Source organism: Gigantopelta aegis, chromosome 6 (genome assembly GCF_016097555.1).
Source record: "Gigantopelta aegis isolate Gae_Host chromosome 6, Gae_host_genome, whole genome shotgun sequence".
Taxonomy (NCBI): Eukaryota; Metazoa; Mollusca; class Gastropoda; order Neomphalida; family Peltospiridae; genus Gigantopelta; species Gigantopelta aegis.
The window spans coordinates 16,811,031-16,837,308 of record NC_054704.1 but is presented as its reverse complement, the minus strand read 5'-3'; the positions used below and the strand labels follow the sequence as shown (position 1 = coordinate 16,837,308).

The following is a 26,278-nucleotide window of genomic DNA, read 5'->3' as shown; positions in this document are numbered from 1 at the left end:
ACTGACCGTGCATCGAGCAAATGCTTTACCACTGGGCTACGTCCTACCCCTTGTCAATCATGAAGTTACATGCATGTAAAATAAAAATGGGCTTTGTAAATTTGGCTCATATACTAGTACATATAGGTACATATATACATATATTAAATCAAGCTGGAGGAGCTACTATACAGTGTCATTCAGACTCAATATACAGGCTGGGATTTAGTTCAGTTAGTTAGTGCTCACATGAGGTGCTTGCATCACAGGATCAAACCACCTTAGTGGATCCATTCAACTGACTGAGTTTTTTTAAATTCCAACCAGTGCACCACAACTGGTCAAAGGCCGTGGTATATGCTTTCCTGTCTGTGGGAAAGTGCATATAAAAGATCCCTTGCTGCATTAGCGGGATTCCTCTGATGACTGTCAGAATGACCAAATGTTTGACATTCAATAGCTGACAATTAATTTGAATCAATATGCTCCAGTGGTGTTGTTAAAAAAACAAGCAACCCCCCCCCCCCCCCAAACATTAATATACTGACAAAATAGGTTAGAGACATTATTTTTACAATACTAAATTCAACTATGTTTCATGCATTGTGTTCTTCATATGGCCAAATATCCAACATTGTGGATTTATGCCACTGAAAACCAATACAGACACTCAATTAAAGTGCTATCACACATTAAAAAAATACAGGGTCATCTCAAACTGTTCATCTTGAAACTATGGATTAATCTCTTCACATGTCTGTAAAGCAAGCACCGTGAGAGGACTGCTAAAGCAATACATGTCTGTAAAGCAAGCACCGTGAGAATACTGCTAAAGCAATATGTGTCTGTAAAGCAAGCACCGTGAGAATACTGCTAAAGCAATACGTGTCTGTAAAGCAAGCACCGTGAGAGGACTGCTAAAGCAATACGTGTCTGTAAAGCAAGCACCGTGAGGGTACTGCTAAAGCAATACGTGTCTGTAAAGCAAGCACCGTGAGGGTACTGCTAAAGCAATACGTGTCTGTAAAGCAAGCACCGTGAGGGTACTGCTAAAGCAATACGTGTCTGTAAAGCAAGCACCGTGAGGGTACTGCTAAAGCAATACGTGTCTGTAAAGCAAGCACCGTGAGGGTACTGCTAAAGCAATACGTGTCTGTAAAGCAAGCACCGTGAGGGTACTGCTAAAGCAATACGTGTCTGTAAAGCAAGCACCGTGAGAGGACTGCTAAAGCAATACGTGTCTGTAAAGCAAGCACCGTGAGGGTACTGCTAAAGCAATACGTGTCTGTAAAGCAAGCACCGTGAGAGGACTGCTAAAGCAATACGTGTCTGTAAAGCAAGCACCGTGAGAGGACTGCTAAAGCAATACGTGTCTGTAAAGCAAGCACCGTGAGAGGACTGCTAAAGCAATAAGTGTCTGTAAAGCAAGCATCGTGAGGGTACTGCTAAAGCAATACATGTCTGTAAAGCAAGCACTGTGAGAGTACTGCTAAAGCAATACATGTCCCCTACTGGGCCCAACAAGATTTTTTTATCCTCTAAGTTCAACAGCCATAACTTTTAGAATAATGGGAAAAATCACCATAAAAATCAAACTTGATCTGTAACAGTACAAAGCTATACACAAAATTTCAGCTTAATATTCTAAGCCATTCCGAAAAACATGTCTGGAAAAAAAATGTTTTTATTTCCTAAGTTCAAAGCTAAAAGTCTGTCAAAAATGGGTAAACTGCCAAGAAAGTCAAAACTTGGTCTGTAACAGTACATGATAAAAGCTATATACAAAATGTTATTGTGGAAAAAAGGTTCGGAAAACTATATGTGGGATAGACAGATGGACAGACAGACAGACAGACAGATGGAGACAAAACCTATAATCTCCTCTGGTTGGATAGGTAGGGAACTAATAATGAAAACCAGCTTAAGAACAACAGAGCAGAAATCATCATACTGATACAGTTACACACAAACTGAGAGGAATGTACTGGAAAATAGAGCATGTTATATATACAGCATGTTATTACAGTCCTTCCATAAAACAAACTATTCTGGGATTGTACAGGCATACACATTTATGACAAAACACATTACATCAGCTGTGTAAAAATGTATACTTCAAAGAAGACATTGTAAGTAGCAACAATTTTGTATGTGTAGGGAATGACACTTTACTAAGGGTCAGAAGGAATTTGCCTGAAAAAAAATTCTTTCATTTTAGCATAAACACTATTTGTTGTATAAAATAACACAACGCTTATCACTCATTCGTGACATGCTCTAACACAATGCAATAACTCACCCCACACACACACACATACCCAAATAGAATATATCAGAAGGATCTAGCTATCATAAATGCACAATTGCCTAGTCACAGGGTTTGACAACCCCAGATCAATCCCTTCAGTTAAGAGGCCTATATATAACCTTTTTTTTTTTAATCTGAAAACTAGAGGTGCATATAACTTTAAATCTTACACAAGACATTTGCAATGCTAAGTTTTTCTTTCCTACATTTATATCTTGGTCCAAGAAAAACATTTTAATCCAAAAGAAATCTAGTTATCATCATTTCTGCTTTACAAGTTCCTGCTATCAGCTTAATACACGATTAGATTTCCTTGAAGAAAGCAAATCTATATCTCACAGCACTTTGTTCGAGTATACTTGACCATCATGTTGTATTTTCAACCAATCATCTTTGTCCTCTGATAAATCTCCAAGCAGCATCTTTTCAAAGAATCAATGTTTTACAAAGCTTGCAAGCTTCCAATAATATCCTCCATTAAACATAGCATCTTTAAAAAACCCAGAAAGATCCATTAATACATGTTCGTTTCTTGTAGGACAAGTGCTGTATGCAAACATGAAAAGTATTATTCTCATGTTACTTTTCTCTATTGAGTTCAAACACAAGTAAGCCTAAAGCTAATAAAATAAACAGAACATTAATTCAGAATGTTCAATAAGCTCATTTAAAAAAATGTAAAGAAAGAATTGTTTGATACCCATGGATTCCAAAGGCTTATAGATACCAATCGAGTTGTGCTAGGATGAATGTAGCTTGGCTGACGATTTGAATGTAGCCGATTGGTAGAGAACTGCCTGAGGCATGGTGAGTTACAGGATCAATACCTGTTAGATACAGTAGACTCATTGTTATTTCTCATTCAACCCAGTTTTTTCTATGACTAGTATATGAAAAGTCAAGGTATGTGTTATCATATTTTTGGTAAAATCCCACTGCAGTAGACGACATTGTTATTTCTCATTCAACCCAGGATTTTCTATGACTAGAATATCAAACGTCAAGGTATATGCTATCCTATTTTTATGGGAAATCCTACTGGAGTAGACGCCATTGTTATTTCTCATTCCAAACAATCTATCTATGACTGGCATGTCAAAGGCCAAGGTATGTGCTATCCTGTCAATGGGAAAATTCCATTGCAGTAGACTCCATTATTATTTCTCATTATAGCCACTTCTCTCTGACTGGTATATCAAAGGCTAAGGTATGTGCTATCCTGTCTGTATGGAAAATCCCATTGCAGTAGATGCCAATGTTATTTCTAATTCCATCCAGTTTTCTCCATGACTGGTATATTAAAGGCCAAGGTATGTGCTATCCTGTACCAAGGTATGTGCTATCCTATTGATAAGAGTTCCTATGAGGCACTGGCATATTTCTTTCTTCATTCTCAGGATTACATTGTAGATGTGGTATGTATGATTTCACATCTGTGAGAAAATGCATATAAAAGACCCCTTGCTGCTAACCAGTATCTGGCAGCCGTGAGTTTCTTCTATCAGTATCTAGGGCAAGTGTTGCAACCACTGTATATATAACTGACATCAAATAGCTGTAGTTTAAAATGATTTCACGTTTTAGTCATTAAATGTTCTTCTCCTTTGCTTTATTTTCTTTACCAAGTGATGTAATCAATTACCATATGTTTGACACCTGTTTTCTTTTGTATGGTCCACATATAAAAAAAATCCATGGAAAGATTCAAAGGGGAAAAAACCATTTTAAAAACCTGTTTACCTGAACTATAGATAAACTTTAACACACAGATTTAACCAAGTTTAGAATGTCATGATGTATTGATTTGGAATTGTTCATAGGTAATAAACATTTTATCACTTTACCTGAACTCTAGCTAAACTTTAACAGGAATTTAAACTAGATTAAAATGTCATTTTGCGTTGATTAAAAGATAATAAAGAAGATGATGTTAAATGTTTTTGTCATTTAACACTAAAGCTGTATATCAAACATAACTAATGCCTATCTTGACATTCTATCTGAAAAATCGTCCTGTTTTCTCCAATATAAATATGCATTCATTTCAACTATGGTACTATTCACCTGCCAACAATCTTTTTATCAGTATTCTATCCATTCTTGTTGAAGTAAATATTTCTAAAGAAGAAACATCCTAAGAACATTTTGTTAAAGGGACACACCCTAGTTGTTAACCATTACGCCGTTGTTTTTCGTTATTAAACCCATTTTTTCACAAATAAAATTACACTTTACTTACCGTTTATTATTTAGAATATACATTTCCATTCACCTGAAGTGTTTTTTGATAATCCTGATAATCCTGGTGTTTGTAATGCCACAAAATGCATTTTTTGTATTTCTTAAAAAGGCACGTGCCTCTGAGAAAAAAACGTCTAATCTATTTTTAGAGGGGATATTCCCATTTCAATGTTACAGACATTGGTATACCATGTGACCATTATCATTTTGGTTCGGTTTGTTTTCTCGTGCACGGTTCGTGCAGTCAACATCTGATTTGTTGTCGTTTGCTTGTTCATTTGTGAGGTTTTTCTTCACAGTTCGTGAACATTTTCATTAACAATAAAGTTCAGACAAGTAAGTATCTCAATACAAAACGTTACAAACCCTTAAAACCAATACCCTTAAAACCAATAATTTTGCTAAGTCTTACGATATCTGGAGAGGGGATACAACCTTAGGGGGTGGGGGTGGGGGTGAGGGACACAAGCTATATTGTTACCTTTATTTAAATAGAGTAGGAAAAAAAATCTTACATTTTCGTCCTGGGGAGGGCAAGTGCCTCTCCACCCCTGACGACGACTACTACTACTACTACTGCTACTACTACTACCACCACCACCACTACCACTACTACCTACCACCCACCACCAATAATAAACAGTGCATCTAATTGCTAATGACAATAGGTTAGGCACTAGTACCCGGTTCCGAATAGCAAATATAGGCTAATTGCGGTTTATACAAAATATATATACTTAACCAAAAAAGTTTAGCAAGTTTTTGTAAACGACTGTTGCTTCCAAATAAATTAAAATAAAGTGATAAACCTTGGTAATATGTTAGTTGCATATGCCCTATCGCTTTGGGTAATGAAAAGAACACCATTTGTCATATCGCATGCTGCTATGTGTACTGCACGTGCAAACGCGGTGCGCTCGTGCTGTCGCAGAAGCGCGTGCAATACGGATGTATTGAAATCACATTTTGATGCACTGAACCAACATTATCCAAAAACAAAAGGACGAATTTATCCTGTTATAAGGGGTCGCCATCCAGGCTTAACGGAAAATCAACGTCATGAAGCAATGGGACGGCTTAACGCCGGCCAACGTGTACACGACGTCGCTCAGTACTTTCGTGTTCATGACAGTACCATATCATGACTCCGACAACGCGTACACCAAACTGGGCAAGTGTGAGATCGACCACATTCTGGTAGACAATGATTAACTACTCCAAGGGAAGATCGGTATTTAGTGACGTCATCTCGACGTCACAGGTTCGAAAGTGCTCCTCGTTTAGCCCATACTTTGCAGCAAACCACAGGCACTAGAATTCAAGCTCAAACAGTCCGTAACCGTCTCCATGCTACTGGATTACAAGCACGTCACCCTGTTGTTGCTGTTCTCCTGACAGCGCGTCACATTCAGGAACGTCTGAGATGGGCCAGAATACACCAACACTGGCGATGCAGACAATGGGATCAGACATTATTCACAGATGAATCCAGGTTTTGTGTTCAGTTTGCGGATGGTAGGTGTCGTGTATGGAGGCAACGGGGAGAACGATATGATGCAGACAACATCATTCAGCATGACCGATATGGTGGTGGCAGCATCATGGTCTGGGCCGGCATTCATGGTGGAGGTAAAACAGATCTTGTTTTCATTCACGGAAACATGACTGCTCAACGTTACTGCGACGAGATCATTACACCAGTGGTCATTCCATTCCTGCAGCAGCATCCTGGCTTTCTGTTTCAACATGACAACGCTAGACCACATACCGCTAGGCTAACCACTAATCTTCTTGAGCGGAACCACATCCAAGTGTTGAACTGGCCACCAAAGTCCCCTGCCTTGTCCCCAATTGAGCATGCATGGGACCTACTGGGCCGTAGGGTACGCGAAAACCATCCTCATATCCTTAATGTCCATGACCTACAAATTGCTCTGCACCGGGAATGGAACGCAATTACTGTTCCTGAGATTAATGGTCTCATTAGAAGCATGAGACAATGATGTACTGCTGTCATCAATGCCACTGGTGCACACACACATTATCAAGCCTCTCTCAACATTTTGGTAGATGTACCCCTCCGTTTCATCAGTTGTGATTAAAGTGACGACGTTGACACCGTGACAACGTGTTACTGCTGGCTACATTCAGAAATGCTGTATCAATGAAATAATGTGTACAAATAAATTCAACATCCAATCAGGTTGTCTGTATTTCATATCTTGTACGTAATTGCTAAACTTATTTGGCACAGTATATATAAAATTTATTTCAAACACTGTAGTATAGTCAACATGGTCAGTGTCGTCTTATTCCGATTCAAGTATCATGATTGCTGCAGCAGCCACTTCCTAAACAGAAGCACCCATGTTCGTAAAGTAACTTCCTGTTCCAAACTCATTCCTTTCACTGTCCCAGACAGAACAATTGGAACATGTTCAGGAGAGGTGAAAGGAACGCACCCCAAGTCTGTGTGCACTCTGTTAAATTTGTCGTGACGTAGACATTTTTGTGCTTCGAGCGACATCTACCGGTGACATCAGAATACTAACTTTCAAAATTATTTCAAGCAATTGGGACATGGGGATTCCCATTGTATCCTGCTTTTTCACTCCATTTTATAAAAACGTGATCTAAGTGTGTTACAGGTTTGTAGATTAACCAAAATTATAATTTATTTTCGCTGGATGGAACTAGGGCATGCGGCTTTAAGGGTAAAAGTTAACAGATGCCATATATCCACCAACATGCACATAACAAACATACACACTCAGTAAAACAAACTTAACATTAGATTAAAGGCAAATGGCTGCCAATTAGTCCAACAGTACATGCCAGTTAGAAAGAAAAAAAATCGGTAAAAAACCAAAGAAAAGAAAAAAAAAAGTTTGTTAAATAAATAAATAAATATTAAAAAAGTACACAATATTAACACATTGATCAATTTATCTATAATCCATCCCAAATCTTACTGAAGATTAAATTCTTATATTGTTATCTCCCCTACCAGTTGGGTAAACCAGTAGCCTATATCTGGTTGGTCAATACAGACAGTACCCAGTTAAGTACTACCATTGTCAGTCATATCCACTACAACAGCAGTATATCAGTAGATACATGTTTTGAAAGTCAATAATAAATGTTAAAATTTAAATGTATTAAAACAGTACTAATGCAATTTCTAATTACTTTTGGTTTCCAAACTAATATTTTCACATTATTATGAAAAACATCATCAAGTGTATTATCTACATATTAAGAGTTCTTCTATTACAAAGAGCACCACACGGAGAAGACACTGAAATGAGTAGATGCTATATAAAGACTGAGTCATATTGATCCTCTAACAGAGTGAAGAACTGCAACACACAAGCAGTGGAAAGGAGTATTTGTTTATCATACCTCAGCAGAGTTGGAACTTCAGCTATTCAGTCAGTTCATTTCATTCATTTCAACTTATTTTCGTGCTTATATCCAATTAAGGTTCAAGCACACTGTCCTGCGCACACACCTCAGCTATCTGGGCTGTCTGTCCAGGACAGTCGGTTAGTTGTTAGTGGTTAGTGAGAGAGAAGATGGCGTAGTGGTCTACACCTACCCATTGATTTAAGAAAACTTGCTCTTGAGTGGGAGCTGGTACTGGGCTGTGAACCCGGTACCTACCAGCCTGGTTAGTTCAACACTTGGTTTGAATAGTGAAAAAGGAAACCTTCTGCTGCCACATAGGTTACATCTTCGGAAAAGCAGCAATATCACATCCTTTGATGTACAAGTCATACAGCACTGGACAAAATTTACAAGTTTAAAATTTGTTTTGTTTAACGACACCACTAGAGCACATTAATTTATATCATCAGCTATTGGATGAAAACATCTGGTAATTCTGAAATACAGTCTTACAGAGGAAACAAACTACATGTTTCTATTAGTAGCAAGGGATCTTTTAAATGCACCATACAAGACAGGATAGCACATACCACAGCTTTGATATACCAGTTATGCCTTGCAGGATAGCACATACCAAATCTTTGATATACCAGTTATGGTGAACAGTCTAGAACGAGAAATAGCCTAATCGGCCCAACAATGGGGATCGATCCTAGACCAACCAAGCATCATGGAAACTCTGTAAAATTAGGCTACATCCCACCCAAGATAAGATGGAGATCACCCTCATCAGTGCATCATCACACCTCATGTGAGTTCACAGAATAATGGAGATCCCCCTCATCAGTGCGTCACACCTCATGTGAGTTCACAGAATAATGGAGATCACCCTCATCAGTGCGTCACACCTCATGTGAGTTCACAGAATAATGGTAAAAGTAAAGTAAAGTTTGTTTTATTTAACGACGCCACTAGAGCACATTGATTTTTAATCTTATCATCGGCTATTGGACATCAAACATATCGTCATTCTGACACTGTTTTTAGAGGAAACCCGCTGTCGCCACATAGGCTACTCTTCTTTACGACAGGCAGCAAGGGATCTTTTATTTGCGCTTCCCACAGGCAGGATAGCACAAACCATGGCCTTTGTTGAACCAGTTATGGATCACTGGTCGGTGCAAGTGGTTTACACCTACCCATTGAGCCTTGCGGAGCACTCACTCAGGGTTTGGAGTCGGTATCTGGATTAAAAATCCCATGCCTCGACTGGGATCCGAACCCAGTACCTACCAGCCTGTAGACCGATGGCCTGCCACGAACAGAATAATGGAGATCACCCTCATCAGTGCGTCACACCTCATGTGAGTTCACAGAATAATGGAATTGAAACTATTTTAATAAGGTAAAGCTTATGTGTAAGTGAAGTATGTGGTAAGTGGATGCAGATGTGACTTTATAAAACACATTTTTGTGAAAAAAATGTCTTCAGTTAGAAGTTTATTTGATGCTTTCATTTGAAAAAAAACCATGCAAATTACTGAGAAGAGTCTACTAAGTGGATTCGTATTAGTCCTTTGATTAATTCTTAATAGATCTAGAACATAACAAAGATTTCTTGTCTAACCAGTTTTCACTTGAATTACAAAATGTTTTCTTCTTCTTGTGTTTAATCATCATTTTGGCAGTCTGTCAGAATACAAGTCTTCACTCAAGTAGTTCTAAGATAAAAAATTAGTTTTCTTTGAAACTTACAATATCACTTTTTTTAAAGTGGCTATACATGGATTTTTATTATGTCATCTTTTACTGATGCTATAAACAAATACAGCAGAAGACCTCATTAAATTGATAAATTACCACTATCAATAAACACACTGAGAAGCAAGCCCACCATGTCACTGGACTGGTACAAATCAGAGGGGTGGGTTTTAGGTATGTGCATTCCCTTTTCAAACTTTGAAGTGGACCAAAATCATGTGCTTAATGTATAAATATAATGAATTTGTTTCATTTTATTGTGGGGCAGATTATATTGAGTAAGCCATGGGAAATTATGTATATGTATATAAATAAAATGTATCTTAGCATTTTTTAAATACTGTGAGTGCTCTTTTTTAGAATTGCACTCCCATCCCTAGAAAAATATTGTAATTTTCCCTGATAAAAGTATCTTAAACAACTGTGAAATAAAGACGTATTAATGTTTATACATTTAAAGCAGTATAAAACCCAAATAAACATTATGATTTTTTTTTACATTAATTAAAATGTTTAGTAATAAATAATACCTTGATCAATCATATGCTCTACTGTACCACTGTCACTTTCTTTTTGCAGACATTACAATTCATGTTTTCTTCATTGTGATTTATGGACCACAAAAATGCAAAGCATGCAATATGCTTTTTATGCTGCAACTGTCAAATTTAATAACAATAATCTTCTATTATTGTTTTTCATAGATTCATGGGATTATGGACAAAATGAAACACACACACAGATGTTTATTTAACTACCTTTGTCCATAATCCTTACAACTCAGAAAAAAATTAAAATATTTAAGATTTTTTGAATCACATCATACATGTTTAACAAAATATCATATCCAAGATGAAAAAAACAAAGATAAAAAAAGATTCTGTCTAAAACCATTAAAGAAAACTACAACTGAATCAGTTATCTAAACTGCAGTATTGTAAAAAGACAATCTCCAGTCCCAGAAAAATTACTTCATAAAAAAATTTTGCTCATTGTTTACTTAGCCACTGCCTGCTTTGTAAAAAAATTCTTTGTAAATGGCAAGTTATTCTTGAAGATAATACTTGTAATTACCTTGCTAGTTTACCTGTCAATCAGTTCAGTTTTTTTATCTTGAAAATGTCACTATTTGGTCCTTGAAACATTGAGATTATTAGGGTTTTTTAATAACCGGGTTTCAGTTGGAAAAATTTTGAACTTTGTATTTAAATTAAATAGTTTACAATCAAACTAAATTTAAAAACAAATTTAAAATGTTCATCTACATTATACAAATATAAGACAATAATTTAACAGATTATTTTTTTAAATCCAAGTCAAGAACCTGCTTAGAAAATTAGAAACTTCATATACCAGACACCTTGTATAACAACTCCTGTCTTAAAGGCTATTCAGATATGATCATTCTTCCTATGAACACATTTTGTAAAACAAAAAAACACAAAAAAACATATAGAAAGGCCACCGGCTCATAAAGGCCTTTTTTTTTTTTAATATTGTGGGTGGTCTTTCTAAACAAGTTTGACTATACGAAAATAAAGAAGCAACTTACTGCAATTGTTAACTACACGTACATCCACACAAAAACACCTGCCAAAAGTTGAATCATCCTTTTTATAACTTCGCTCAGCCAATTCCTGTATACAGACAGTTGTAATAACAAAACTGTCTGCCCACCTCTAGCTCCGAACAACTGCTTTGTATCTTAATAAAAAACTAAAACACCCAACATCCATTATGAAGTCAAAAAAAAAAAGAAAGAAAGAAAAAAAAAGAAAAGGAAGCCAAACCCTCCAACATGAGCTTAAAAGTAAAGTTGAAACAATTATCCGAAGTGGTTTGTGAAATTCCTCCGAGTGCCCGATTCCTCGTGTTGCTGCAACGTTTATCAATCGTCAAGTGAAGTCGTCCAAACCGTGTGCTCGGGACCCGCAACAAAAATCAATGTTTCAGCGCGAAGCGACTCTTCCAACATAACTCTTAAATAGTGACGACTTTTATGTGTTATTTTCTAAATGGAATACTTCGGTAAGATATGCAGATAGATTCATCGACTTCTCCCAGATATGATGTAAACTAATCGCAACACAGGTCGTAACAAGGAACAGTAATTAAGGCTTTTTGTGAATCATCCAATCAAAAAGACTCTTGCTCATCCTCAGTGTTATGCTTGATCACTGTGTGAATGGTTTAGTATGATGTATCATCGGGGGGGGGGGGGGGGAATTCTCATTGCTCATTTGTTTATGTTAACTCAAGTTAACTTGAGGTTGTAGATATATGTCCTGAGCTTGTATTATTGAAACTAAATTCATTTTATTCCAGTAACTATACATTGGCCCACTTGAACGAATAGGGGGGTGGGGAGACAAAAAAACCCACTTGTAAATGATTAAAAAATATATATTTCATTATTTACATAATATGTCAAATAGCAAATGGCAGCTTGTAAAATATACATGTGTATCACTTCAAAACACTAGCAGTTGTTTTTGTGATTTTTTTTTTTTTTTTTTTTTTTTTTTTTTTTTTTAGATAAAAGCTCCTAGTAAGACTTCAGCATAATTTGTATAGAATCATTTTGTCTCATTAGTGACAAACTATGATAAATTACCCAACCCACCATTTTAGAAGTAGGTTTGTTGCTGATGGGACTTTTTCTATGATGAAAAATAAAACAAAAAAGTAATATGATTTGGTTACTGCTAAAATGTTTTTTCTCTTTCTTTCTTTTAGGTTGGCTTATTGAATTGAGCAACAGATGTTCTGCTTTTATTAAATATTTTTATGAAAGCCAGATGTTTAAAATATCTGACACCTTAAAAGCCTTGACATCTGTAGCTGTTATTAATTAACTTTCTTAGTATTTAAAAAAAATCAGTTACATGTTCTGCACCAAACTAAATTAGCAATAATTAGCTAATTACACAAATTATTCAAAAAATAAAATCACCAGATTTGGCAGCTTGTTTATTTGGCATGAAAATCCAAATCAGATGTTACATGGTAGCTAGCTTAAGTTGTGCAAATAGTTTGCAACTTGCACAGCACCAAATCAGATGCTTCTGGAACATAGTTTCGCCAACTAATACATATACATATATATAAATATATATATAAACAATAAGCATTCTGAGTGAACTGCTAGAACAATTAATGTCCAATACAGGGCCCAACAAACTTTGCTCTCTCAATGGCCATAATTTGGTCAAAAATGGGTAAATCATGATGAACATCAAACTTGATCTGTATCTGTGCACAACAATTTCAGTTCAATATCTTAAGCATTGCAAACAAAAAATTCTGGAAAAATATATGTGGGACAGATGGACAGACAAACAGGACAGACAGGCAGAGAGGAGACAGAAGGATAGGGAAGAAACCTATAGTCCCCTACGGTTGGAATGGTAGAGGACAAAATATCAACAACTGCAGTTTTGACTAGTAAACAATCATGTATTTGTACAAGTGTTATTTATATCAAGTATAAAATTTCTCAGAGGGGGGTGGGACATAGCCCAGTGGTAATGTGTTTGCTTGATGTGCAGTCAGTCTGGGATCGATCTCTATCAGTGGGCCTATTGGGCTATTTCTAGCTTCAGCCAGTGCACCATGACTGGTATATCAAAGGTTGTGTTACTACTAATCGAAAAAAGTAGCCCATGAAGTGGCGACAGCGGTTTTCCACTCTCAATATCTGTGTGGTCCTTAACCATATGTTCGATGCCATATAACCGTAAATAAAATGTGTTGAGTTTGTCGTTAAATAAAACATTTCCTTCCTTCCTTCCAGTCAGAAGTTCGAGCACCATATTAGATTTTGAATCATCACAAAAACTAAAAACACTTGGTCAGGGACACAAGAGAATCATTTGAACCAAGTGTGGCTGAGATCTGCTTGGTGAAACATGGTGGCCATATTGGATTTTGAATTGGCACCAATACTTGCAAGGCCAAGAGAGGATAATTTAAACCACATTTGGTTGAAATCTGCCTAGTGCAACTTTGAAAAAGTTGAAATGTCCTAGCCTATCAGAGGCCAGGGTGGCTATCTTGGATTTTATTTAAATTGGCTTTAAAAATAACAACACTTAGTCAGGTCCATGAGAGGTTCATTTGTACTAAATTCTGATGAAATTTGAGAAGTTAAAAATGTCTTGATCAAGAGGCCAGGGCAGCCATCTTGGATTCATAAAAGCCTGAAAAATAACAACACTTGGTCACAGCAATGAGAGGATCATTTGTAGCAAGTTTGGATGAAATCTGCCTAGTGGAACTTGAGAAGAAGTCAAGTATGTCTAGGTCAATCAAACTGAAACCTGCCTTGTGAAACTTGAGTAGAAGTTGAAAAAGTGAAAAGTTGACAGACGTCATGTCATCACATAAGCTCCTATGGCCCTTTGAGCCAGGTGGGCTGAAAATCCTATCATGTTTTAATTGCCATTTGATACTTTATTGTATGTTACATGGAAGATGTTACTCGTTTTACATTTGTACTGCCCGGATTAAGTTAATTATTGTAGGTTTTTAATGACTACATGAGCAAGAAAATAGCTTTTTTACTAGTATTTCCTGATTTTGCTCTGAACTTCCAATTTAGTACAGATTAATGAATAATAAAAAAAATTGATTTAGTTTACAGTAACACACGTTATACATATATATCATGTATTGATTTAGTTTACAATAACACTAGTTATACATATATGCCATATATAAGCAAGTGAAGGTGTGTGTGTATGTATTTAAGCATCTTGGTTTAGCTTGAGAAATAACAAACTAACACATTATAGCAGATGCAGCTATATTTAAACAACAGTAAATATACTTACTGTGTAAACAAAAAACCAACAAAAGGCATATAGTATTTCATTCCATGTCCTAATGGGAAAGATTTATACATATAGATACATATCAGGTACAGCTATGCATGCAAATTGATAGAAAAACAAGGCCCAAGGCTCTAACATGAACAGCAGAGAATAAAATGACACCTATAGACATATATTAAATTGAATAAAACAAACCAAGCGAGTTATGAAACATTTTGTACATGGACCATCAGCAATCAGAAATAGTAAACTGAATAGCCATGATCTTACTCTTGGGCTATTTCTCATTCCAGCCAGTGCACCACGACTGGTATATCAAAGGCTGTGATATGTGCTATCCTGTCTGTGGGATGGTGCATACAAAAGATCCTTTGCTGTTAATCGGAAAGAGTAGTCCACAAAGTGGCGACAGCAGGTTTCCTTTCTCAATATCTGTGTGGTCCTTAACCATGTCCAACGCCATATAACCGTAAATAAAATTTGTTGAGTGCATCATTAAATAAAATATTTCCTTCCTTCCTTCATACTCACAGGCACAATGTCTATATTGTGTGTGTATTTGACGGATTGTTGCTTCACAATAAACTCATCACAAATATGAAAGTAATGATTGAAATAATTCAAAGGTTTCAAGAAAAATTGTAATTGTAATTTGACTTTAATCATGTCATACATGGGAATAAGATTGTTTTGTTTTATGACACCACTAGAGCACATTGATTTATTTCATATCAAACATTTGGTAATTTGACTCATAGTCTTCAGAGCAAACCATTAGCATCAACAGATCTTTTATATGCTCCTCCCACAGGACAGCACATACCATGGACTTTGATATACCAGTTTGTGGTGCACTGGCTAGAACGAGAAATAGCCCAATGGGCCCACCGACGCAAAGTGATCCTAGACTGACTGCGCCTCTGTTGAGTGCTTTACCACTGGGCTAGCATTTGAAAGATTGCTATTTTATGGAGATTTTATTCATACCCAGAGTTCTTGTTTTAAAGCCCAAAGCAGGTCCCTTGCTTTATAGTGATACCATCTCGTATCCTCCGGAGTCGGGCCCGTCCGCACCACTATACCAACCCATGATGACTGGACTATACCCTAGTCTGATACTCTCTCTCGTTCAGACGGATCCGGCTCTCAAGATCTGTATTTCAGCACAGCCTACACCTTCAACGTCTATCGACTGTCAATCTAGGGGTTTTCTTGACGGGATGCAACCCATCTCGTCCCTTTAAGCTGTGCACCCAAATGGCCTTAACGAGGCCACTCGCGTGGACATATCGATCAGACTTTAAACTTTTAGATCTGCGTTCAAAATTTTATGTCGAAATTACTTTTTTTCTTTTTTTCTTAAATATTATTAAATAGTCCGATCCTCTCTTCTTTCTCTTATTTAATTTTGGACTGTCCTTCTAAAATGCTCCGAATTATATAAATATTCGGCCGAGCAGTCAATTCTTTTTTATTTTTGGCTTGTAACCTTTTTATTTTTTTTATTTATTCTATTAACTTTTTTACTAATTGCTATTTTAGAAATTCTGCCCATTTTCAACCCCTCACCCCCTCCATCCCGAGTCAGGCCACCGATCTTATCAGAGGTCGGACTCGGGATAGGCGTGTTCAAAACCTTAGTGTTTTATGGGCACGTTAAACTAGTTATCATCATCAAAGCAGGTCATTGTGAAGATAAAACAGATGAAATATACATTAAAAGCCAGAATATATGAATATGAATATGTTTATTTGCATTGCTGATAATTTCATAACATGTTCCACACATAAATGCATTATATATATCAATATAAAAACACATCTAATTAATTAACAGTAATGTTAAAATAAATTATTACCCCAGCAGTCACTTGTAACGGGGAAAATATTGTTCATATTTTCTAAGTAGGAAATATTCTGCATTGATTTAACTACTATTGGATGATTTGATGCTTACAGACCAATCACATTGTCAGTATTAAATATGAAGTCATCATGATTTGGCAAAGTACACAAAACAATGTCACGTTGATTAAAGCATTTGTGTTTACATCTTTCTGTTTTCAGTGTTATACTTGTAATAAAATGGTAGTTTAATGTAATTCAGTATAGATTTATTAAAGCATATATAGAACTTTGGTTTTAGAAAATGTTCTGTGAATGTGATTAAAATACAAAGTTAAAGCAATACTCAGAACATTCTATATACATGGACGTGTAGCTGATATAGGCCTATATCGAAAATAAAGGTTTTAAAAACAACAACAATTAGCTAGGGTAGTAAATATAATAACAAATTCAGTACCAATTATTATCAAATTTATGTATCTTTGTGAAATAATTTTCACTCGAGACATAAATTTGACAATAACAGGTAACTTGTTTATTATCCTCTATATACGATATCAATTAGTACAATGTAAATAGCAGGTCTTGTCAAATTAAGGATTTGTCATCACTATATGAACCTTGATTATAAACTTACCTATGTTAGAAATTAAGAAGTCACAGTAAGAATTGCACTGATGTTAGCACTTTGTAAATCCACATGTATTCAAAGTTAATCTGACCTAACAGGATGATCACATTCATAGGCATGGGTAAACATATGAATGACTATCACTTGATGAACACTAAACACCAAACCAGAAAGAAACTCTATCTAAGCTTTAATCTCATTTTAATGACATTTTAAGCTGCAAATCTACATGATATTGTCCTAAAATGATGTCAGTACACCAGGTATTGCAGAATAGTGTTCGTAAACATTTTAGTGATATTTTAAGCACAAATCTACCTGACATTTCACCAAAGTGATGTCAGTACACCAAATATTGCAGAATAGTGTCCTCAAACAGGTGTGATATATCAAACACTATGGTATTTGCTGTCCTAAAAGTGGGAAAATGAATTTGATAAGAGTAATCTACATATACAGCAATGACTTTTTAGTACTCATAACCTATACTAGACAGTAACCATAATTTAATAGTCATAACTTACAATGAGAGACTGTTAGGTAGGAGACAAGACATAAGTTGAAATGTGATACTGTTTGGCAGGAAACAGACATAACTTAAAATATCATACTGTTTGGCAAGAAACAGGCATAACTTAAAATATCATACTGTTTGGTAGGACATGGCCATAGCTTAAAAATGTGATACTGTTTAGTAGGAGACAGGCATAAGTTAAATATGATACTGTTTAGTAGGAGACAGACATAAGTTAAATATGATACTGTTTGGTAGGAGACAGACATAACTTAAAATATGATACTGTTTAGTAGGAGACAGGCATAAGTTAAATATGATACTGTTTGGTAGAAGACAGACATAAGTTAAATATGATACTGTTTAGTAGGAGACAGGCATAAGTTAAATATGATACTGTTTGGTAGGAGACAGACATAACTTAAAATGTGATACTGTTTGGTAGGAGACAGGCATAACTTGAACTGTGATACTGTTTGGTAGGAGACAGGCATAAGTTAAATATGATACTATTTAGTAGGAGACAGACATAAGTTAAATATGATACTGTTTGGTAGAAGACAGACATAACTTAAAATATGATACGGTTTAGTAGGAGACAAGCATAAGTTAAATATGATACTGTTTGGTAGGAGACAGACATAAGTTAAATATGATACTGTTTAGTAGGAGACAGGCATAAGTTAAATATGATACTGTTTGGTAGGAGACAGACATAACTTAAAATGTGATACTGTTTGGTAGCACATGGCCATAGCTTAAACATGTGATACTATTTGGTAGGAGACAGCCATAAGTTAAAAACGTGATACTGTTTGATAGGAGACAGCCATAAGTTAAAAACATGTTACTGTTTGGTAGGCGACAGCCATAAGTTAAAAACGTGTTACTGTTTGGTAGGAGACAGACATAAGTTAAAAATGTGATATTTTTTGGTAGGAGACAGCCATAAGTTAAAAACATGATACTGTTTGGTAGGAGATGCCTATATGCTAATAGTATGTTTCTTCTCACACTATTCAGACAATAACCATCACACTAACCATGTGTACAGCTATATCTTAAACTTTACTGGGGTGCAACTAAACACATTCCTTTCCTATCTTTTCATGTGACCCATCCCCGAGGCCAGCACTCTGCCAGTTTGGTCCTGCATCCCACGCTGGCCATTTATCTGATGTACAGTGAACCACTTGAACCATGTTTTGAGATGACTCGCACCATCAGGAGAGTTAAATATACTGAACAAAAAAAGAAACTTCCGATTTGTACATATAGTATTTGTTGTGTTAAAGAATTCATTGTGTAATGAAATTATATAGGTAGTATTAGCCTTGAGCTGTATTATCAGGATTCATGAATTTTATCGATTATTTTTACACTGCTAATCGTCAACAACGTGAAATTCAATTTGCACATGCATGCATGGTTCGACATGTCCCGTGTAGTATTCGGTCAATTTATTTTACTTGTCTTACTGACATTGTTGTCAAGTGAACGAAAACACTTCAAAATTTGTAAAAAAATTAAAGTTTTTTACATTGTAGCATTTTTAGTATGCCACTGCTACTGCTGCTAACACACCTGGGCTTCACAATAACTGAATCAGTGGGCAAACTGTTCGTAATCGTCTGCGGGAGAACGGTTTACATGCACGACGTCCTTACGTCGGATTTGTTTTAACGCAATGTCATCGTCTAAATCGCCTTAATTGGGTACATGTACACACTCGTTGGATACGGCGACGCTGGAATACCATTCTTTTTTCGGATGAATCCCGATTTTCTTTACAACGTGGTGATGGCAGGGTGCACGTCTACAGTTGGAGAAATGAACGCTATGCTGACTGCTGTGTTCTTGAACGAGATCATTTCGGGGGTGGGGGTTCTGTCATGGTCTGGGCAGCCATTGCCCATGGTTATCGTTCACCACTAGTCGTCATTGATGGCAATTTAAATGCTCAACGTTACCGCGATGACATTCTCGCTCATCACGTCATTCCTCTGTTCCATAACAACGCCAACATCTCGATTTTTCAGCATGATAATGCCACCTCTCATACAGCTAGAGACACTGTAAATTTTCTTAGGACAAATTACATTGATTTCATTGATGACTGGCCCACTAAAAGTCCTGATCTCAACCCCATCGAGCATGCCTGGGATAGTCTGGACAGACAATTGAGGCGTCGTCCCAACCCACCCGCTAACGTCAACGAACTTCATCAAGCGCTCATTCAGGAATGGAACAATATTCCACAGGCAGAAATCAACACTTTAGTCAATTCTATGCGCCTGCGATGCACTGCAGTGGTCAATTTAAGAGGTGGTCATACCAGTTATTAAGTGGGTGTTTTTATTTTTAACCCCTACCACACTTGGTCAAAATATCTCCCAGTTTCTGTTAACCTATGGCCATGATTTTTGCACCAAACGATGCATCATGGAACACTCTTTAAACGCATATATAACAATTATTCCCCGGGTTTGTTTTCATCAAGTTATATTCAAGCAAAGTTAGTGGAAGTTTCTTATTTTGTTCAGTATATATGAGCATGCACCAGATCCAGTGATGTGACGAATTGATTAGTACAGTGAACTTGACCAGTAATACCATCAAACAGAAACAGTGACCAAACAATTTGTTTTGCCATCTCATGGGAACAATACTGTCTATTGCACTGATATTTAATGGCTCAAAGGCTGTGGTGTATATACGCTGTCCTGTTTTTAGGACAGAACATATTTTTATTTGTTTCTGGTATACATTTATTTATTTAATGTTTTTGAAGACGCACATACAAAAAGTTTTTAAAATTTATTTTAACGACACCACTAGAGCACATTGATATGTTAATCATCAGCTATTGGATGTAAAACATTTGGTCATTCTGGATCATAGTCATCAGAGGAAACCCGCTACATTTTTCCTAATGCAGCCAAGGATCTTTTATATGCACTTTCCCACAGACAGGAAAACACATACTACAGCATTTGACCATTTTTCGCCATCCTAGACCCCAGTGTATGAAGTGATCTTAGTGCTAAGATGATCTTAAGCAAATAGCTACCTTATGGACTAAGGTGATCTCAGTGCTAAGATGATCTTAAGCAAATAGCTACCTTATGGCCTAAGGTAATTTTAGTGCTAAGATTATCTTAAGCAAATAGCTACCTTATGGACAAAGGTGATCTCAGCACTAAGATCACTTTGTAAAATGGGACCCTGGTGTTTGTAGTAGACCAATATAGATTTCTGCTTAAACTAATTTTGGATGTAACAATTTATGTTTAATTCCAACAATCAAACAAAATTTGTAATAATTGGTCCAATGGAGAATCCTAAATATGTTTAATGACGTGCTGCTTTATATTTCAACATTGCTGTTGGTTTTATTACCCAGATGTATTATATGTAAGAAAAATGAATCAACAGTGTTTTAATGGCTACAGTCTGGGGACAGTCCCTTAGTTTTTAATTGCTTCTTTCAGCAAGATGATGCTGAACTCGCAAAGTTATTATTTTCACAACTAATACAAGAGATCATTAAAACTAAAAAATTAATACCACAAAGATAACAAGAAAGATAACAACTTGCATTTTAGGTAATTTGTTGAGTTGTAATTGACTGTAAATCTTCAGTAATGGCCCGACAATGGTTAAACAGGGAGCTAATTGGAGGAATTTTTATCTATAAAGAGTAGAAGTGGTCTCAAGGGCATTTAAGTTAATAAACATTAAAACTCCACAAATTACATGTTTTGCCCTAAACTGTTTGAAATAACTGCTGAAGATGAGGTGTTTACGCAAAAACATTGTAGAATAATTGGAACTAGAGGTAGTACTATACCAAATAACTTCTGGCTGGGTCACAGTTTGAGTTGCACCCAACTTTTGATAGAGATGTGAACACCACAAGTCCTGTGATTGGTGATAAATGTGAGTGTGTTGGTTGTAACAAAGATAGTTTCATCTGGGCTAAAAATGCATGTAATTTTATTTTATCTAGTACCACTGTGTCAAGAAGACTTGTGCTTGAAACATGTATGAGGTACCTGTAAAAAAAGTACTCAAATTTTGTGCGGAACTAGGGTAGTCATAGAGGCTACCCGTTATCATAGAAATGAGCAGCTTGATCCCCCATTTTTTTCCGAAGGGTGAAGGGTGTTAGTATTTATATCTGTGGTGTTTATGTTGATTGATACACTGCAGGTAGGAGTTTTAGCCACATATGTTACTATTATCATCTATGGGATTTGACTTGATAGTATACACCCTAGATAAGCATTCATATACTTTATCAAAAGAAAAATTATTAAGCTGTATAAACAGTAACATTTTACAATCTTTCATTATAAACAAATAATCTTTTTTCTCCTTCAGTGGACCAGATTTTCCCACTATCTCAAGCAGCTAAAACGTTTGTCAAACATTTGGTAATTTTGACATACAGTCTTAGAGATGAAACCCGCTACAATCAGTTTGTTTGTTTGTTTTATTTAATGGCACCACTAGAGCACATTTATTTTTTTATCTTATCATCGGCTATTGGACGTCAAACATATGGTCATTCTGACTGTTTTTTAGAGGACACCTGCTATCGCCACATAGGCTACTCTTTTATGACAGGCAGCGAGGGATCTTTTATTTGCGCTTAACATAGGCAGGATAGCACAAACCATGGCCTTTGGATCACTGGTCGGTGCAAGTGGTTTACACCTACCCATTGAGCCTTACAGAGCACTCACTCAGGGTTTGGAGTTGGTATCTGGATTAAAAATCCCATGTCTCGACTGGGATCCGAACCCAGTACCTACCAGCCTGTAGACCGATGGCTAACCATGATGCCACCGAGGCCGGTAAATGCAATCAGAGAATGGATACACTGAGCTGATTCAATCCTATAATGCCAGCATCTCAGGCGAGTGCTCTACTGACTGAGCTAAATCCCGCCCCTACTATCTTATCCAGTGCATCACAACTGGTATATCAAAGGCTGTGGTATGTGTTATCCTGCATGTGGGATGGTGCATATAAAAGATCCCTTTCTGCAACTTGAAAAGAGTAGCTCATGAAGTGGCGACAGCGGGTTTCCTCTCTCAATATCTGTGTGGTCCTTAACCATATGTCCGACGCCATACAACCGTAAATAAAATGTGTTGAGTTCGTCATTAAATAAAACATTTCCTTATTTCCACAACTGGTTTGTCAAAGGTTATGATATGTGATGTTTTGCTCATGGGACAGCTATAAAACATCCTCCCATGTTAGACAAGTAACAGCCATAGATATATCAGACATAATTAAAATGCTATTTTCTTTGTTGCTTATTGCTTAAATGTCAGTGATGTACAAGGCCAACTTGATAACACTTTTTTTTCTATAATCTTGTTCCATTTTTCAATATATTTGCAACAACAATCAATTGTTAAATTGGGGTTAGGTTACAGAAACCATTTGTAGAAAATGGTCAAAGACTTCTTTGGATCAGTTTAAAAGATAGGGTAAAACTGCTTACAGAAATACTGCAATAACGATTTGTATAAATTCTCAATACAGGATGAAGAGAGACTAGTAAAAGAGTGTTATTATACATTAACAAAATGCCATGTAATTAGAACCAAACAACCTCAAAGCTTACTGCTGGTATATGTATCCCAGCAACAGGTTTTTAATTAACATTAATGACTTTGCTGTACGAATCAATACAATAAATAGCTCTCATTACTAACACGTGTCAACTGATGTTTGTTAAAAAGAATAACAAACCAGGTCTTGAAATGAAAATGTAATTTACTTTTATACTTATATCACTGAGGTTCAAGTATGATGTTCTGGGCATACAAATCAGTATATTTCCCCATAGAAAGAACAACATGTATCATGACAAACAAAGTAGGTCCATTAAAGGGACATTCCTGAGTTTGCTGCATTGTAAGATGTTTCCGACTAATAAAATAGTTCTATGATTAAACTTACATATTAAATATATTTTCTTGTTTAGAATATCTGTGTCTGTATATTCCACGTGTTTCTGGTCATCTTAATATTTGTAAGAAGCCCAAACTGGATTTCGTCTTAAAATAATTTCGTACGTACGAAAAAATATATTTTAGTAAATAAAATGAAATGTAACCTAGTACAAATATTAGAACGATAACAGAACGATCAGAAACACTTTTAGTATACAGCCACTAATATTTTATGCAGAACAATATATTTGATAATTAATTACAATCGTTAAAAAGTCTCAGTTAGTCGATAACATCTTACAAATTGCAGCAAACTCAGGAATGTCCCTTTAAAGAGATTTGATTTTGAATCTGCCATGTCTCATGAAAGACATCAACACTGTCTTGACAGTGAATTATGAGTGCATGCTATCAACACTGTCTTGACAGTGAATTACGAGTGCATGCTATCAACACTGTCTTGACAGTGAATTACGAGTGCATGCTATCAAAACTGTCTTGACAGTGAATTACGAGTGCATGCTATCAACACTGTCTTGACAGTGAATTACGAGTGCATGCTATCAACACTGTCTTGACAGTGAATTACGAGTGCATGCTATCAACACTGTCATGACAGTGAATTACGAGTGCATGCTATCAACACTGTCTTGACAGTGAATTACGAGTGCATGCTATCAACACTGTCTTGACAGTGAATTACGAGTGCATGCTATCAACACTGTCATGACAGTGAATTACGAGTGCATGCTATCAACACTGTCTTGACAGTGAATTACGAGTGCATGCTATCAACACTGTCATGACAGTGAATTACGAGTGCATGCTATCAACACTGTCTTATCAATCCCCATCAGTGGGTCCATTGAGCTATTTCTCGCTCTAACCAATGCACCACAACTGATTTACCAAAGGCCATGGTATGTGCTATCCTGTCTGTGGGATGGGGCATATAAAAGATACCTTGCTACTAATGGAAACATGTAGTGGGTTTTCTCTCTAAGACATGTCAAAATTTACCAAATGTTTAATATCCATGATGATTAATAAATCAATGTGCTCTAGTGGTGGTGTTAAACAACCTTTCAAAACTGTCTAAGTGTTCTTTGAGCTCTGTCTTGTGCAGGCTCAGATTTTTCAAACCAATCTTTGGACCAGGAGTGACAATTCTAAAAATTATAGGAAAAGTATCTTCCTGGGAAATGATAATTCTCACGTAAAAGACCAAGATGACAGAGCACTGATTCATGGAAGCAGTGAAAACCTTGTCAAAGTTATTTTGGACTCTGCACAAGTACATTTTGAACATGTTAAAGGTTTATCATTAGATCAGGTGGCAACACAAATCAATGAACTATATATATATATTCTTTGGACAAGTAACCTATATTTAATAAGTTGATATTTAAACTGAATCTCAAATCTATATAGGCTAATAATAATGCCAAAGGTATATAGACAAATTGGAAAAGCAAGGCTCAAATCTGGCAGGTGGCAATTGCTGCTCAAAATGCACAACATGCTTTCCAATAATCTGTGTCACAAGCAGCTTTTGCTTTCCATCTTATTTCTAAAAATTATTTCCAGTATATCTCAGAATTCTTTATTCGCGTTTGTCACGTTTCCTGCATTTTAATTGAAGAATAAAAAATATTTTAAAACATTACGTTTGTACCGACATCATGGACGCGGCCATTTTACATCGGTGTGCACACTTTGACTGATTACGGTTTTTCAAATCAGAGTTCGGCGACAGCGAGTGATGCAAACATCGTGAACTATTTAGACTGGTTCTTGGAGTGGTAATTCAGTTTAACATGTAGCATAAAAACTAGTCTAGCGAACATTAGTAAAAAAACTACTGCTTCTCAGTTTCAAACTTTTGCTTCCCAATCAACATCATGAATTTCAAGCCATGGAAAAGCCTGGCCTCATTTTGGTATAAACTTTCCACCATTTTCAGGGAACATTTAGTTTTTAATATCTTGATTAGCGATATTTCTAGTCAATTGAAAATTGATTGGCAACTGCTGTTTAATGTTTTAAAATTGCATAGCTATCTCTGAAACTTGCGTAGCGAATCTTGATGCGATACTGAACAAAATGTTTCAAATACTTATGACAAGAAGCTGAATTTAGCACTTTTTGAAAAATGTCATAAGATGTTTATTTTAACTTGCTATTAGTTAAAACATTTTACAGATGATCCTTGACCGGTATTGATCATTTTAAAGTCAATTCACAATCCAGTATGTCTAGTCACAACTGGCCTTGCCTTTGTTCATCGGAGAAATGGTCAATTTAAGTTTAACATCAAGAGTTTTGTAGAAAAACTGAAGAGCACTTGCAAGGTTGTAAACGGAGTGAATATTCGATAAAGATAATGTCCTTCGACTTCACCACATTGTGCTTCTTGTCAGGAATGATTGCTGATGTCACATGTTAAGAAAATGTTTGTTTTGGACAAAAACTGCTAATTTCTGAGTGATTGCAAATTCGATGTAGATTCACAGAGTTGGTGATGATTAATTGGCTAGGGTATTGCATTTTTTTGTTGTAATCCTGAATGATTACAACATTGTTAATAAAATTTTATTAGAAAAGTACTATATTAGATATTAGACGAAGGAAAGGTATGTCTACTTAATTACATCACAGGATACTTTTTATTATATGGCTGCCACATAGCTTACTTATTTTAGAGTGGAAGCAAGAGGTCTTTTATAGTCAATTTATCAACAATAAAGCAATACCATGACTTTGATATAGCAGTTATTATGAAGTGCTTGTTGGAACAGGAAAATT

The 26,278-nt window shown here is 36.1% G+C and overlaps 1 protein-coding gene across 4 annotated transcripts in view; it reads right to left on the bottom strand.

The window, feature by feature from the left end:
* LOC121374960 (neuronal calcium sensor 2-like) overlaps positions 1-26,278 on the bottom strand; it is a 192,142-nt gene that overhangs the window by 22,757 nt on the left and 143,107 nt on the right. Inside the window, exon 1 of one of the 4 annotated variants that reach the window (XM_041502115.1) lies at positions 11,229-11,752. The exons of the other annotated variants lie outside the window; for them this stretch is intronic. The gene's annotated coding sequence lies outside the window, so the exon portion shown is untranslated. Of the gene's footprint in view, positions 1-11,228; positions 11,753-26,278 lie in introns of those variants that run through there. 4 annotated transcript variants of the gene reach the window in all.